Source organism: Sorex fumeus, unplaced genomic scaffold (genome assembly GCF_029834395.1).
Source record: "Sorex fumeus unplaced genomic scaffold, SorFum_2.1 ptg000047l, whole genome shotgun sequence".
NCBI lineage: Eukaryota > Metazoa > Chordata > Mammalia > Eulipotyphla > Soricidae > Sorex > Sorex fumeus.
This window is the reverse complement of record NW_026606104.1, coordinates 54690413-54700704: the sequence shown is the minus strand read 5'-3', so window position 1 is coordinate 54700704 and position 10292 is coordinate 54690413.

Below are 10292 nucleotides of genomic sequence, written 5' to 3'. Positions count from 1 at the left end.
CTGAGAAATGCACTGTTAGGCTATTTCATTGTGCAAACAAGCACGTCGGAGAGTGTGCACCCAGACGGCACCTCTGCACACACCTCTCTGCTCTAACTCAGGCTGCAAATCCCTGCTGTGAATTGCTCTACCGAGGACAGAGGCAATCCCCACACAATAGTATTTGTGTATCTAAAAATATCTAGACCTATTCTGATACTAAGAAAAGGTATAATGAATGGGTGTGTCAGAAATAAGAAATGGAAGCCAGGCCAGAGATATTACAGGTGCTTGCCTTGCACGTGGCCGACCTGCGTTGAGTCCCCACCCCCATCCCCCCGCCCCCGCATCACTTATGATCCCTTAAGCACTGCCAGGAGTGATTCCTGAGTGCAGGGGCAGGAGAATAACCCCTGAGCACTGCTGGGGGTGACCCAAAAAGAAAAAAGAAAAAGAAATTGAGGCTGGAGAGATAGTACAAGGGTTAAGGAACTTGCCTTGTATGAGGCCAACCTGGGTTTGAACCCTGGCACCATACATGGTTCCCAGAGCACCACTATAAACATATATAGCCACTGCCAAATGTGGCCACCTCTTGTGTCCCCGTCCCCTCACAAAAAGAGAGAGAGAGAGAGAGAGAGAAGAAATGGTTCACCGGTGCAGGATGTTTACTGTGAAGGGAGTCTTGGTGCCCGCGGGAGGGTCAGCTGTTCTGGGTGAGTTGAGTGAGTTAGGACTGTGGTGAGTGAAAGCAAAAGCCCAGGATGGTATTGTCTACTACTGTGACTTTAAAAAACAAAACCTATTACAATATTACAAGAACTATTTCAATATTTCTTCCTGGGGCTGGAGTGATAGTACAGCAGGTAAAGTGCTTGTCTTCAATGAGGCCAACCCAGGTTTGATCCTCAGCATTTCACATGGTCCCCCAGGCAACCACAGGAGTTATTCCTGAGCACAGAGCCAGAGATAACCCCTAAACACCACTGCGTGTGGCCCAAAGCACAAAAACAAACAAAATTTTCTTCACTTGGGGCCGGAGCAATAGTACAGCAGGTAGAGTATTTGCCTTGCGTTTATCCTTGCATGCAGCTGACCCCGGTTCAGTCCCTTGTATCACTTATGGTCCATTGGCAGGAGTAATTCCTGAGTGCAGAGGCAGCAGTAACAACTGAGCAGCACCAGGTGTTGCCCAAAAAGAAAAACAAATTCTTGTTTTATAATAAACTCACCTTAGCTTACTAAGGTATATTTTGAAAACTTAGCTTAACTTTGTTGAAAGCTATGGAGCACTTGTGTGAGTGTGTGCGCGCACACACACACACACACACGCACACGCACGCACACACACATGCCTAGACCTTCATAGGGTCATGGTCAACAATATCTCTGTCTTCTTCCACTTCTCCTCCCAACGTCTTTATTTTATTTCTTTTTTTTATTTGGCAATGCTGGGGGTGGAACCCAGGGCCTCACAGGAAGACAGGTGTGGCCTCCCAGGTGCTGATGAGCCATGTCCCTGGCCCTCCTCCAACTGTCCTCCTTAGGGGCAATAACTTGTATGAGGCTTTCATCTCCTGTGATAAAAATTTCTTCTCTGAAGTATATCCAGAGAAGGTATCATTCATTTTTGAAACATGTTCATGGTGGTTTTCTTGGCTTTTTTTTCTTTCTCATCAGATTTGATTGTAAGTAGATAATACAGCAAGAATATTTATTTTTTTTTAATGAAAACCTTTTAGTATTGAAGTCACTGTCACTGTCACTGTCACTGTTCTCCCATTGTTCATCGATTTGCTCGAGCAGGCCCAGTAACGTCTCCATTGGAGACTTTGTTGTTACTGTGTTTGGCATATCGAATACATCATGGGTAGCTTGCCAGGCCCTGCCATGCAGGCGAGATACTCTCGGTAGCTTGCCGGGCTCTCCGAGAGGGGCGGTGGAATCGAACTCGGGTAGGTCATGTTGGCTGCGTGCAAGGCAAACGCCCTACCGCTGTGCTATCACTCCAGCCCTAGTATTGAAGTACATTTTTCAAATTCATTTTTTGGATTTTGGGCCACTTCCAGTGGTTTTGGGGACAGAGCAATGTGGGACTACTTCCTGCTGTATTTGGGGGTCACTCGTAGCAGTGCTCAGGCAACGATGTGGTGCAAGGAATAAAATCCACCCTCCTTTTTATCTCATTATTTCTCTAATCCCATTGTTTTCAAACTTTTTAAGTAGCTGGTTGAAGTTTTCAAAAGTATGTGCTATACCCTCACTATGAAATTTTGGGGGGTCACACCCAGTGGTGCTAGGGGTTACTCCTGGCTCTGCACACAGGAATCATTCCAAGCAGGGTTCAGGGTACCATATAGGATTCTGGGTGTTTAACCTTGGTCAACTGCATGCAAGGCAAGTGCCCTACCTACTGTAGTATTTCTCACTGAATATTGTTTTGTTCTGGGGCCCACAGCTGGTGATGCTCAAGGCTTACTCCTGGCTCCTAGCAGTGCTTGGAGGACCATACGTGGTACTCACAATCAAATCCAGGTCAGTCACATGCAAGGCAAGAGCCTTACCCATTGTACTCTCTCTCTCTCTCTCTCTCTCTCTCTCTCTCTCACTCTCTCTCTCTCTCTCTCTCTGGCCCCTTCACTATGAATTTTCTTTGGGTTTTTTTTTCCTTCCCTGAATTTTCTCTTGCCTCTTCTTCAGCTGCACATTTCTATTCCAAGTCCAACAAGTTCTTATGAGCCAATTCTTCAGGAACCATATCTAGGAGCTTCCAGGCCCCTCCTCATGCACTCAGGGGTTGAAGTTGATGCGAACTCAACTTTGCTGATTTGGCGGGGGCAGGTAGGGGGGTGACCATACCTGGTTGCACTCAGAGCTTACTTCTGGCTCAACACTGAGGAATCACTTCTGGTAGGGCTCAGGATACCTATGGGGTACTGGGGATCAAACCCTGTCACTGTCACTGTCCTCCCATTGTTCATCGATTTGCTCGATTTGCCCAGTAACATTTCCATTGGAGACTTTGTTGTTACTGTGTTTGGCATATCGAATACGTCACGGGGAGCTTGCCAGGCTCTGCCGTGCGGGCGAGATTACTCTCGGTAGCTTGCCGGGCTCTCCAAGAGGGGCGGAGGAATCGAACTCAGGTCAGCCATGTTGGCTGCATGCAAGGCAAACACCCTACCACTGTGCTATTGCTCCAGCCCAGAGGATCCAACCCAAATAAGCCATATACAAGGTAAAAACCCTACCCACTATACTATCACTCCAGCCCACCTTCTTGATTTTTGCAATCTTCTCATCCTCTACAAAGCCTCTGATCTGGCTGAACTGGTATCTCTTTCCTCATACGATCCTCGGTGACATCACCCCCATGTGAAGCTCTTGAGGCAAAGACTAGACTCTGACATTGCATCAATGTTTTCTCCATGTCATCCTTGCTAGCTGTGATTGCCTGGGTGAAAGTTTTTCTCAAGGTGCAAACCTTCAAAGCTGCTATAGCTTCTTGATCTATGGGTTGGATCAAAGTGTATGTTTATTTTTTTTTTATGTAGGAGTACTGCTATTTATTCATCCACTGATTAGCTGATTGAATTGGGCATGAACTCCGCCTTACTTTTTCTTTTCATTTTTTATAATTTTATTTATTGAATCACCGTGAGAGCAGTTACAAAGCTTTCGGGTTCAAGTCTCGAACACCCATACAATGAAACACCCGTACCTTCACCAGTGCCCATTCTACACCTCCAACAACCCCAGTATACCCTCATCCCACACCCTCCCCCTACCTGTGGGGCAGATGATTTCCACGTTACTCTCTCTCTACTTTGATTACATTCAATATTTTGATACCAGACCCACCATTATTATTTGAGATTTTACCCCAACACTCAGATCTGCTGAAAAGGCAACCGTAGACAATTTGTTTTCTATTGCTGGTTATGAATACATATGATGTCACGTGGCTGCAGTAGTGGCCATGCAATTTTGAAATCCCTAAATTTTAACACTTAAATCTGGAGAGATTTCTGCCAAAACCTGCTGTGTTCCGAGATTTGCTCTTGAGTCTCTGGGATCATGGCCGTTAAGCAGCTTGATCCAATTAAGCAGCTTGATCCAGTTAAGCAGAAAGGCCATTCGTGGGTGGCGACTAGGGGTCTCGTTGGGATGGGGAGGAAAAGGCCGGCTCCACCCCCATCCCACAAGGCCCTGCGTGTCTCGTCACTGAGGGCCCAAACTGAACTGTCCAGTGGCCTCTGCAGGATGGTGGCCACCAAGTCGCCTAGGGGGAGCAGGCGGAGGGACAACACCCTTTCCCCCCTGGGTTGACCCAGCACCAGTAACCTACTGCAGGGACCGGACGCATTTCTGCCAAAAGCCGCTGGATTTCGAGATTTGTTTCTGAGTCTCTGGGATCATGGCCATTAAGCAGTTCAATCAGGAACCAGAGAGGCCATGCCTCCAATTATATAGCTGAGCCGGAGGTGGTTTGTGGGTGTGTCTCCCACATATCTAACTTTTGGCCGTTTACTTTATTGGTAAACTTTGCCCCAAGGTTTTGGGGTCTGGCCAAAGGCACAGCAGCAATTTTGAGGTATCTGGAAGTCTGAAGGCGCCATCAGGCTGCTGATGCACTTGCCTCACAGGTACAGATCGACCTGCTGGCGGCACTATACCCCCTCAAAGTGTATGTTTAGAGGGCGAAATAACACTTTGGTTTTGGAGTGAGGAGCACCAACAAAGGAAAACATTCCAAGAGCATTCCCATAAAAGCACTGTTGCACTGTAGCACTGTCCTCCCATTGTTCATCTATTTGCTCGAGTGGGCACCAGTAATGTCTCCATTGTGAGTCTTATTACTGTGTTTGGCATATCGAATACGCCACAGGAAGCTTTCAAGGTTTTGCCGTGTGGGTGAGATACTCTCTATAGCTTGCCGGGCTCTCCGAGAGGGGCGGAGGAATCGAACCCGGGTCGGCCGGATCAGCCATGTGCAAGGTAAATGCCCTACCCATTGTGCTATTGCTCCAGCCCATAAAATCAAAATTTCAAAAGTGATACTATTCACCAAACAACTTTTCCTTGGGGCCAGAGATAATACAATAGGGAAACAGCTTGCCTGGCATGTACCAGACCCAAGTTTGATCTTCAGTACCCCAAGGTCCTCTGAGCTCTGCCAGGAGCAAAACATGAGCCCAGAGCCTGAGCACTGCTGGGTGTGACTCCCAAATTGCCCTTATCCCCCAATAAAGAAGTCAACCCAAGTATGTTGGGCAAGAGAGATAGTATAAAAATTTTAGCACTTGCCTGCCACACAGCTGTGGCCATGACAATGGTTCAAATCCTGGTACCACCTATGACAATGGTTGAATCCCCTGAGCACTGTCAAATGCAGCCCCCTAAAAGGAAAAAATAAGCAAATCAAACAAATTTTAGCCTAGGGGAGCCAGGGAGATATCTCAAAAGGCTGGAGCACATGTTTTGCACATGGAAGCCCTGGGTTGATTCCCCTAACACTGCATGGTTCCTCAATCACTGCTAGGAGTAGTCCCCAAGCACCACTCGTTATAGTCCATAAGAAAAAAATAAAAGAATTTGATTTCTGTCTGTGATTTCAAACTGTGATTGCTGTCACGGTGTCATTTTTAAGCAGGTTCTTGTGAAATAAAAGTACTAGGTTAAAGTCATTATCGCTTACATGTATTTTTCAATCCAATAATAAATATGTGTAAAAAATAACTGGCTGATTAAAAAAAGAAAAAGAATGAGCTGGAGGGGCTGGAGCTATAGTACAGTGGGTAGGGGGTTTGCCTTGCACACAGCTGACCTGGGTTCAATCCCTAGCAGCCCATATGATCCCCTGAGCACCGCCAGGAGTAGTTCCTGAGTGCAGATCCAGGAGTAAACCCTGAGCATCACCAAGTATGACCCAAGAAGCAAAAAATAAAAATAATAAATTTAAAAGGATGGGCTGGAGGTTCCCAGCATCCCGTATGGGGCCCCTGAGTGCCACCATGAATAATTTCTGAGTGCAGAGACAGAAGTAACCTCTGAGCATCACCAGGTGTGACTCTAAAACAAAAACAACAACAAAGAAGCAATGAAAAATCTGAGCCAGGAACCAGGGATGTTGCTGAGTGATAAAACACTGCTTTGCAGTGTTAGGCTCTAGGTTTGATCCCCAGCATGCCTGAATGAAAAATAATGTAATACAATACAATGTACTTAGGGAACTGGAAGATAGCACAGAGGGCTGGAGTGTGTGCCTGAAAGGCACAAGATCCTGAGTTCTATCCTTAGCCCTGTGTAGCTTCCCAAGCACTGCTGGGTATCACCCCAGAGGTCCTCAGCACCACCTGGTAGACCCCAACTAAAAATAAAATAAAAGCAGCTTCCTTTACTGAAAATGAGTGACCATTCACATCACCTTATATAAGAATTCTTGAAATATTTAAACCACCCAGAGCCTGCAGAATTCAACACCAGAATCGGTCCAACTTTTTTTCACACCCAGTGATGCTCAGGGCTTACTTCTTGCTCTGCACGCAGGAATTACTTCTGGCAGAGCTCAGGGGACCATATGGGATGCTGGGGATCGAACCTGGATCAGCTGCGTACAAGGCAAAAGCCCTACCGACTGTACTATGGCTCCAGCCCCTGGTCTAGGTTTTTTCCTGGAACACTGCAAACAAATTTTTTTGCTTTGGTCACAATAAATGTGGTACTGAATGGGATGTGTTTGTGTTGGTTTTCAATCCAAATTAGAAGATTCACGATCCCAAACTGACAAAGTCCCTTCTCACTGAAAATGAGAAGGGACTTGTTAGTCTGATTGCTTCCAATGAAACAGATCCCTTAATAACCTATGTCACTTTATTCTTGTTCAGAATGGTGGATATAGTGGAATGGACATGCCTGACTGGCGAACAGTAACCCCCACTGATTTCCCATTTTTGTAATCCTTAATCACTTTTAATTTCCTTTCCAGGTCAATAATTCAACATGACCTTTTACTGGCAACATCAGCAGTGGACTTAGTCCCCTTGGGGACCATGATGAACAAAGCAATTAGAGGTCAACTAAGCACAAGGAAAACCACTATTATCGAGAGATATGTTTGCCGTAGTTCCCGGTGAGAAAGCATGATGACCTTAAAATCAAGAGGCACAGGAATTTGGGAATCACTGATGTATATGTGGCCTATTGTCCAAAATATTGCTATGAGATGTCTGAGTCCATTCTCATATCTGTTTTACCCATTAGGACATGGGAGTCAAGAGGGGCTAGTGCACATCTGGAGAGCGGCAAGACACACTCTTCTCTCTGACTGCAGGGCTTTGCTTGTTGCTTATGTGGCTACTCTAATATTTTGACCCGAGACATACTAAAAAAAACACAACAGGGCCAACATGGAGTCACTTTTGTTAAGACCACTTCATCAAAACTATACTTAGGGGCTGGAGCAATAGCACAGCGGGTAAGGCGTTTGCCTTGCACGCAGCCGACCCAGGTTCGATTCTCAGTATCCCATATGGTCCCCTGAGCACTGCCAGGAGTAACCCCTGAGTGCAGAGCCAGGAGTAACCCCTGTGCATCACCAGGTGTGACCCAGAAAGCCCCAGAAAGCAAAAAAAAAAAAAAAACAGACTTAATACCTAAACTGCAGTTTCAGGTTGCAGTTGGAAGATTGCATTTCAACCTTCCCCAAGGTAATCTTCACTGGTCAGCTGGACTCATTCTGGTTAGCACACTAATGAGGTCACCTGCCACGGAGCCCCTTTGAGCCCCCTACAGGTAGATTATCTAAATCTGAAATAATCTTTTTTTCTTTTCTCTGACTTTCTTGCCCTGCCTTTCAAAATTTATTAGGGGCTCATAGGTCAGTGGTAATGTGCTTGTTAACAGGCATAAATCATGGATTCTGTCCCCAGGGCTGCTGCATGGTCCAAATTCAATCCTGGCAGTTCTGTGCTGTCCGAGATCCCAGTGCCACCCCTGGCCTCACGAAGTCAGGTATATACAAACACCCCAACCAGATGTGTGACCCTGCTAAGCCCCACAACCAAGTGTGTGTGTAACCCCCCTGCATCACATCAACAGAGGGATGGGGAGGGGAAAATAAAAACTTGTGGGGACTGGAGAGATAATACAGTGGGCAGGTACTTGCCTTGCACAAGGATAATCTAGGTTCAACCCCCAGCATGGTCCCCAGAGCCTGCTTAGAGTAATCCCTGAGCACAGAGCCCTGAGCACCACCAGGTGTGGTTCAAAAATGAAAAAAAGAAAAAAACAAGGGCCAGCGATAGTACAGAGCATTTGTCTTGCACGTGGCCAACCCGGGTTCAATCCCAGGCATCCCATATAGTCCCCTGAGCAACACCAGGAGTAATTCCTAACTGTATAGCTAGGAGTAACTTCTAAGCATCGTTGGGTGTGACCCAAAAAGCCAAAACAAACAAAAACCCTAAAACAAAACCAAAAAATATTGTCTCTTTCTGTAGCTTTTGGGGTTCCTATTTGCTAAATGGGCTACTGCTTGAGCCATGAACCATCTAAGAAAGCCAATTAAGGTATTGGGTTTACAAAGTGTGATTCTATTTAATACAACAATGCTACTTCCACAGTATCACCCCCATCTTCATTTGCCTAATTGAAGTGCTTCCTCCTCTCTGAATGTGGTTATATTGGCAAGAATTCTGGAAAATCCCCTATCTTCCCCCAAAGACCTGTGGTGGTGAAGACCTATGCAATGGTGTCCTGAACAGATATTTAACCCAGCACAGGATGGAGAGTAAACCCTGCTTTGTAGCATTGGTGAGTCTCCATGGAGTCTCCGTTCCACCATAGCCTGTTGTAAGCTACTAAAACTGGTGTTGAGTGGTAGCAAACCTTTATATAGTACTTCATCATAAGCGACGGAATAGATATATAATAACAAGAGAGTAGATAGAATATCTACAGGATTATTAGATTATAGTCATTTTAAATAACTACAGAGTGACAAGTATCATCTTTGTTGCCTTTGTTTTTAATGTAATTTAAGGTAAGCCTACATAACTGTATTCATTTCTTTTTAGATTTGGGGGTCCACTCTCAATTCTTTACTTGTTCCTAGTGATGCTAAGGGGATTACACAGTGCCTGGGATAAAACCTAAGGCCTTCTGCCTGCAAAACATGTACACAGCCCCTTGAGTTCTCTTTTTTTTCTTTTTGGGTCACGCCCAGCGATGCACAGGGTTCATGCACTCAGGAATTACTCCTGGCCATGCTTGGGGGACCATCTGGGATGCTGAGAATTGAACCCAGGTCGGGCCATGTGCAAGGCAAACACCCTACTCACTGTGCTATCACTCCAGCCCCCCCTTGAGTTCTTTAGCTGAACATAATTTCATTCTTTTTTTGGTTTTGGTTTTGGTTTTGGTTTTGTTTTAGGGGGTGTGCTGCACCCAGTGGTGCTCAGGGCCAACTCCTGGCTCTGCACTCAGGCATCACTCCTGGCAGGGATCGTGGGAAATTTGGGGTGCTAGGGATTGAACCCGGGTCTGCAACATGCAAGGCAAGTGCTCTGCCTGCTGTACTATCACTCCAGCACTAATTTCATTTCTTAGAACCATATTTAACAACTGGCTCCCATGAGTCCCAGAAATACCACACTCCGCTGTCAGCCTTCAAGGCAAGCCCAGCACTAGTCACTAGGATCAGAGGTGCTCAAAGCCTTCGCTTCCTCCAGCCCATGCCGCCAGCACCTCCCTATCTCCCTAGCTTGGGTTTCCCTCTAGTGGACAAAAGAGTCATTCCAGGTGATTCTCAGGCTCCACCTGAGCCCAGAGTTCAGAACCCAGAGGGGTGTGGGGAGATTCATCCTTGCACAGGGAGAAAGGATCTTAAGGCAGGCTTTCACTGCTGTCCACGGGAACAAGGCACTTGCTGTAATTCTACCTCCTGGAAGGGCTAGGCTGGGCTTCCATCATTATTGTGTGTTCTCCAACTCAACACTCCTCCTGCTTTATCCCTTAGGAGGCAGTTCAGCCTGGCTCCATCAGCTCTTCCACTTTGGGAACGGCCCCAATCATGTTTCTCTCTAAGAGTAACCGCAAGACCCTGTCTGAGTACAACTTTCACACAATCCAAGGCCCCTGGAGAAAGAATGACCTCTGGGAACTGTTGATGTCTCTTTCTCATACAGATGGAAAAATAATCAGGCTGCCACACTGCTGGGAGCAGACCTCCTCAGTTACACCTGACCCCCAATCTTTCCAAAGCGCAGGTCAAGTTCTCGCTCCTCCATTCACCTCCTGTAATTATCCCTCGT